At 37.4% G+C, this 7,029-nt stretch overlaps 1 long non-coding RNA gene across 1 annotated transcript; it reads right to left on the minus strand.

The window, feature by feature from the left end:
* Nucleotides 1-1,371: 1,371 nt before the first annotated feature.
* Nucleotides 1,372-6,458, minus strand: LOC309796358. The gene is made up of 3 exons (XR_014292431.1): nt 6,371-6,458; nt 6,070-6,239; nt 1,372-1,917 (listed from the first exon to the last, which is right to left on the minus strand). It is a non-coding gene; the product is annotated as an uncharacterized lncRNA (long non-coding RNA).
* Between the last annotated feature and the right edge of the window lie 571 nt (nt 6,459-7,029).

A 7,029-nucleotide genomic window follows, 5' to 3' on the forward strand; every position in this document is an offset into this window, starting at 1 on the left:
GGTGAGAAAACTAAGCTTTCTTCTAATACCACCACCAGCCATGGGCTTTCAGTAAAACAGGTGCTTAAGGAGAATTAAACTCTTCCAAGGCAGAAAGGGAAGATCATTTAAAACAAAACCTTATGGACTTCCCTGGTGGTGTAGTGGTTAAGAATCCGCCTGCCAATGCAGGGGACTCGGGTTCGAGCCCTGGTCCGGGAAGAGCCCACATGCTGTGAAGCAACTAAACCCATGAGCCACAGCTACTGAGCCTGCACTCTAGAGCCCGTGAGCCACAACTACTGAAGCCCGTGCGCCTAGAGCCCATGTGTACTCTGCAACAAAGAGAAGCCACCGCAATGAGAAGTCCACACACTGCAACTAGAGAAAGCCCGCGTGCAGCAACGAGGACCCAACACAGCCCAAAATAAAAATAAATTAAATAAATTAAAAATAAAATAAAACCTTAGATTGCTTTTCATAATCAATGACTCCATCTTCTACCTTAAAGTAACCAGTTACACTTCGTTTTTAAGCAAGTTATTACTTTGTTAGATTGACCATTTAAAAGAAAGCAACTAGAAACTATTTTGCTATTAAAATATAGCTAAGAAAAACAAAATGTCTCAATTATATTGACTTAACAAAAGTATTTTATATTCAACTTTTATATGCATCTAATCTGTTCCTTTAAGAATTTAAAGAAAAAAAAGAATTTAAAGAAAATCAACTCTATGAGCGTTCTAATGATGTATATACATGACCACATTATTTATAGTTAATAATATCTATGTATTTTTCAATTTTATATTTTAGATTATCCTAAATACTTTGGAATGTATAAACTAGAATCAATATAGGGTTGAAAGACAATAGGTTACACAGTTGAGAATTTAAGAACTTGAGCCAGGAAATGTCCAAGATTAAATCATTTACATTCTTTAATATGTAGAATGATTGTTTTATATTAATTTTTTTAAATTTTTCAAAGGAAAAGAATAGCAAGTAGGCGAGTTTAAGATGTTTTCACTGGAATAAATGTTATGTATTGTTCTCCAGTTCCTTATCTAAATTGAAGGTAATTCATAAGATACAAAAGTATTTTACTTTGCATGTTTCCCTCAGTAATTTAAAATTGTCTTGATTTTAAAAATACTCAATGATTATATTCAAATTTGGCTAAGTTTCCTCTCCTGAATGAAGACATGGGTTCTCCAAATTCTGATTGCACAATCCAAACAGTTTGTTTAAGAAAAAGAAATTCTCGTGGTTGTGAATATAAAAATAACTAACAGTAAGAAAACTCCAATGGGCAGAAAAAATTTCATTATTTATGATAGTCTGAGATTGATAGGAGGGAATGAGTTTGAATAAGGAGATCAAAGAGAAATAAATCTAGGACCCTTACATTTGTTCAAAGATAACATTACTGCTAGTATTTGACTGAAACGCCAAACAAATAAATAAGTAAAACATACAGTATGTCAGACAGAGATAAGTGCTAAGAAGAAAAATTAAGCAAGATAGTGGGATAGGGAAATTGGGAAGTAGAATGGGGAGGTTGCTATCAGCTTGGAATGAATTTTTATCCTTAGAAATATAGAGGTATTGGAGAGACATCTTATACACTTCTTTGAGAAGTATTGTTAAAAGTATCCTTTTGTGGATTCAGGGTCATGCAGCACAAGGTCCACAGGGACCCTTGCTGTGTCCAGTGTGGCTCCCACGCCACGGAGTTCACTCCCTCTGCAGTGACCCGTGTCCTTCTCAGAGCCCAGACCTCCTGCTGGGTTAAGGGCCCAGGAGATGTCTCCAGAAAGACTCTTCCCACTATTCCAGATCATTTCCTTGGGGTGGAGGAAAGAGTTATTTTGTGCATCTTCATTTTTCAAGATAAAGAAGTCAGGCTGACTGCTGATGGAGATCCTGTTGGGAAGCCTATAAAGAGATAAAGAGCCTCTCAGAGCCCTGGAACACCCACCCTCCCACCGAGGAAAACCTGTTCTAAGCATTCCGCAGCAGGCCCCTGGTAATGACCATGGTGGTGATGTCTGATGACACCAGGAGCGGGGTGACTAGGAATAAACAGCTGAAACCCCCCTGTGACTCAGTCAAGAGTTCCAGTGCCACATCTCCAGGCCTCCCTCATACCTGAAGCAGACTCATTAAGAGCAAACTTTAGCCAGACTGCTTGCTTCCCAATCTTGGCTCTATCGCTTCCTGGCTGGGACACTTTGGGTAAGTTGCTTCACCTCGTTTCTCCATGTAAAATGGGGATTAAAAACCATATTGGCCCTCTTCGGTTTTTGTGAAGATTAAGTAAGTTAATATATGTAAAGCATTTTATACCAAAACACAACTACTGAGCATCTGCCATGTGCCAGACACTGTTCTAGATGCCAATGATTCGTTTAGAGCAGTGCCTGGCATATAATGTGAGCTCAACGTATACCAGTAATGAGAGGTCTACAAACCCTTATCTCACTCTCAGATTGATTATTATGATGCTGATTTTATAAAGATAATAGGGTTAACTATTCTATCTATATAAAACTCAGCACTCCATGGTCAAACACATTAATAATTTCTACAGTAAAACATAAAAACATCCTACTAATTGGGATAAGTAAAGACTATAAACACTGGCTTCATGTCAGTTTAGGTCAGGATTTGCTACCAAATTTTTTACATTAAAATCTTTTGGTTTTCAGACCTTTTCGGATTTCAGAAGCGAGCAATGGTGGACTTATATAGTAAATAAGGGGCAAAACCCACTGAAGTCTCCTTTTCCTTTCTAACTTCTGGACATGCTAATGACCAAATAAACAGTCAAAACCATTTAGGAGTAGAAAATAGGAAGCCCTTCAGGCATGGGAAATCCACAACTGCATAATTAATCCATGCCAAATATAATCTAAACAATCCCTCCTTCCTTCCAAGTAGAGTGTGCCATAAGCTTCTCAGTCAACCAATTCATGGCCACAAACAACAGGTCTCAAACAATCTTTAAGGGTTTTTAAAAGTAACTTTTGAATATAGGATAATATACTTAAGTTTTACCACTATTTTAATCATACAACCCTATCTTTCCTATGGAAAAAAGACAAGCTATTAAATGATTTTAAAAATTGACTTAAAAACATGGACCTTCAAAGAATACAGGATGCTCTGTAGTCCATCTAGGGGAGATGAATAAACGTTATGCCAACATGGTAAACTATCCTGCTACCGAAGGAATTTTCTCCACATTGCATTTAAGGAAATATTTGCAGCTCTTGAAGAGCTATACAATAACTAGTTCAAGATGTTTGCACTGCTGGTCAGCACTGGATAAAGGATTTGCACAAACGCATGGAAACCGACTTCTCTTGCCTCTTCATTACCCCCATATGTTGTTATTTATCTTCCCCAACTTCTCTGACCCCTTTCCACTTATTTTATACTCAAGTAGTGCTTTGTTCATGACCTATGTTTACCACTCCCATGGCGATCGGTACACAAAAGCAAGTCAGGAAGACATGGAACGAACGGAGATACTTATATTGCTTCATGGTTTTTTCCCCTTCTCATTATCCTCCTACTCAGTGAGACTGTAGTGGGAGGTCTGAATGACATTTGCAAACCGAGAACTTAAAGCTACATTTCAACACCCAACCCCTCAGTTGTTATAGGAACAACACTATGAGGCTTATCTAGGTTCTGACAAACAGCCACTTGTTCCGCTAGTGATTAAAGTTCCCCCTTCCAATCAAATATATACACATATACATATCCATACCTCGAAACATTTAGTTGGGCAGAACTGTATACCATACCAAAAATGTAAATACAAGCCCAAAGGGAAAGTGTTTATATTCCCAGATTTGCAAATATCAATAGTACTTAAAGAAAGTTATTCTGAGGTCTGTCCCTTGACCCGAGTCCCTTCCATTTGTAGCTTTACATACCCACAAAGACAAAGACATGTGCATACCATTCATGTCTTTTAACAAAGTATACAAAACTTTTAAGACTCTCCATAACCCCAGAGAATTTATTTATTTTACATGTATTTTTAAAAATTAATAAATTGTAACAGAGAGGAGCACAAAGAATTGAAAACATGAAGATCTAAAGAAATGCTTTTGGAATATACTTTTTAGCATTTACTGTTTCAACCTGCTTCTGTCATATTTTTGTCATTCAAAACAATGGCTTCTAAATGGATGAGTAAAACCTAAAAATTATGTAGAGGCTTTTTTCCATTAAGCATGGCAGTGTTTAGACAGATTATTAAATCACCATGTTTCTCCCAAGTATTTCCATGAAATACAGAGCTGAAAACAACTGTGAATCACTGAACACAAAGTAGCAATCAGATATAAATTACCTGTAAATATTTTAATGTTTTGTTACCACTTTTCTGTCTTCAAGACTTTGAAACCTATAAATCCATGTACTTCAAGAAAAAGAGTAGCATTTTTCCATATCCTTAGCCACACTTCAATTAAGTCAAATAACTTGTAATATTAACAAGTTTGGATCACCACTCTGATTTATTGGAGAACCTGCCCTTAACGGCCATGCTTACCTTGCTTTTTATCTATTTCTTTGAAAATAAATACTTCTACAGAAGTCTTGAGAGCTATTAGTCTGAGAAAAATGCTCTCAAAAATTCTCAAAGTATATAAGCAGGAAAAAAAAGACCAATTAACAGATCCCACTAGAGTCATCTTCCTCCCCTCCACCCTCATCTCACTCTAGTGCCAACAAGAGAAACTGTAGAACTGCTATCCTGTTTTTTATTATACATTTTCCCCTTTCAAGTTAAGGATTTCAAGATTTTGAAAGAAACAGAATGAAAACCCAAAGTCAGAAATGCAGATTTAACTCTCAATTTGAAATAATGTACTTTAAAAAGTAAATAAATAATATTGTATCCTCTATAACCCTAAACTTACAACTCTGTCACTAATAGTTTTAATTATATATATTCATATGCATAAAGGGAGATCACCAAAATCACCTACATGTTTGTGAGCAGTTAAAGGACAAAATATTTTTCCATCTGATTCCATAAGTGGACATCACATGATTACTTCTATTGACCAATAAGAAACTGATAAAATCAGGTAGCCACCCTCCATTCTAGTTTTATTTTCTTATTTTATTCAACTTTTCCACCACAATCATTCTTAAGAAGCCAAATCAAGAAATCAGACACTCATGCCTAATATAAAATTGTGTTTCCTTACAGTTCATGAACAAGAACCTATTATATATATATATATATATATATATATATATATATATATATATATATATATAACACAATTACTCAAAGCATTATTGTATTTTTCTGGAAATTTAAACATAGGGGCAGCTCAGATTTAAGATTAGAAAACTGAATTTAAGATTCCGGAGAAAGAGAGACACAGGCATACCAGTAGGAACTGCTAATCATGATATCTCGAGACATCTCTCAAAAATGAACCATGTAGAAATAAACCACCCTTCTACTGTACTAATGTAATCAAAGAGAACAGTCTTAAAATTCATAACACAAGTGTAAAAAAAAATCTGTTACCATCTTAATCTGCCCTTCACAATCAGTAGGAAATTTTTCCAATGCATTACTTAAACTATCATTTCGTAGAGTTCTAACTAAATTATTGACATTCTAGTGTAGAAGGACGGAAAGGAGGGCAAGTTGACTAATTCTGAAAACATCCCTTTAAATATCTATCACACATACTGTTCAGACTAAGTGGAAATCTATATCCATGGAATGTTAATGCCACAACTCTACCAGAGAACCCATTTTTATTCTCTTCCCCCTCATAAGAAGAAAAAGGTGGCGGGGGGTCGGGGAGCCAAGCTAGTTGTATTACATATATTTGGCTAACTGGTAACGCTCAGCTCATCTTTGTTAATTACCTGGCTTCTTCTCAGCCTTTATGCTGTATTCTTGGGCTGCTCCTTTTTTAGAATTCCTAGCTCTGTTTATGTGTTCTTTGGTTCAACACAGTTGTTAGGGGTCTGTGAACAATTTTACAATTCCCACACACACCATATGATATCTATTAGGGAGCAATGCCACTTTTCACTTACCAATTCTGGATAAAGCAGTATTTCCTGGTGACAGAATGCTGCTGCTTCCGTTCGCTAAAACTCCCTCTTCACAGCTTGATAAATCTGATTAGAAAATGTCTTTGTTCCAGATCACACGAGGCGCTTTTTTTCCCACGAAAGTTTTCTAAAGAGTTATCTGCATTTCATTCCTGTGACAAAACGAATAAGAACAAGGGGGGTAAGGAGGGAACAGGGAGTAAGTCCACACAAGTTCCTGGCAAAGATTTTTAGCTGCATTTTTCTGAGTTTAATCAGTAAGCTACATTAAAGTGACAGTTACCAGTTCAGGGAGCCAGAGTTTGATCAAGGCAGCCACAACCAGTTTGGGTATCTTCCACTGATGTGCAGACCCCAAGGAAGTAGTCCCTTGGTCATCTATCACATGTGGCTGAATCACTGGACACCCGTTGCCCCCCCTCCCCCGCCCCTGTTGAGCAGCAGCCCAGGCAGGAGAGTGGCTGGTCGCCCGAAGCGGGACCTCTTATAGGGACCCGCCAATTAGCTGTTGACCAATCGCAGGCAGCACCTAGTACCTAAGTCACATGACAGGGCAGTCCCTATGACTACAGGATTTCTGAATTACTGGGGTTACACAAAGGACACTCATTCAGGAAAAGAGAGAGAAAAAAAAAAAAAAAAGCCATAAGCCGAAACAGAAAACGCCCAGGCTGTGACAACTCCGGCTTTAAAACAGGGAACACCCTAGCCTCACACAGACAGACAAAAAGCCACAACCAAGCCAGGATGGAAATCAGCGGAATGCCTGGCACATATTAAAAAATAATCGCAAAGCAGAGGCTGAGTTTACAAACCCGCTTCAGCTATAAATCTACTCCTCCTTCCCCTTCCTCTTCAGTCTCCCCAGCAATTTTACATTCTCAACTTCTTTATTCTAAAAAGCTCCGGTGAGCCTCTGCAAAGCCGCTGGAGGAAAAATGG

This window comes from Mesoplodon mirus (genome assembly GCF_964341445.2).
Source record: "Mesoplodon mirus genome assembly, chromosome: X".
Classification (NCBI taxonomy): Eukaryota; Metazoa; Chordata; class Mammalia; order Artiodactyla; family Ziphiidae; genus Mesoplodon; species Mesoplodon mirus.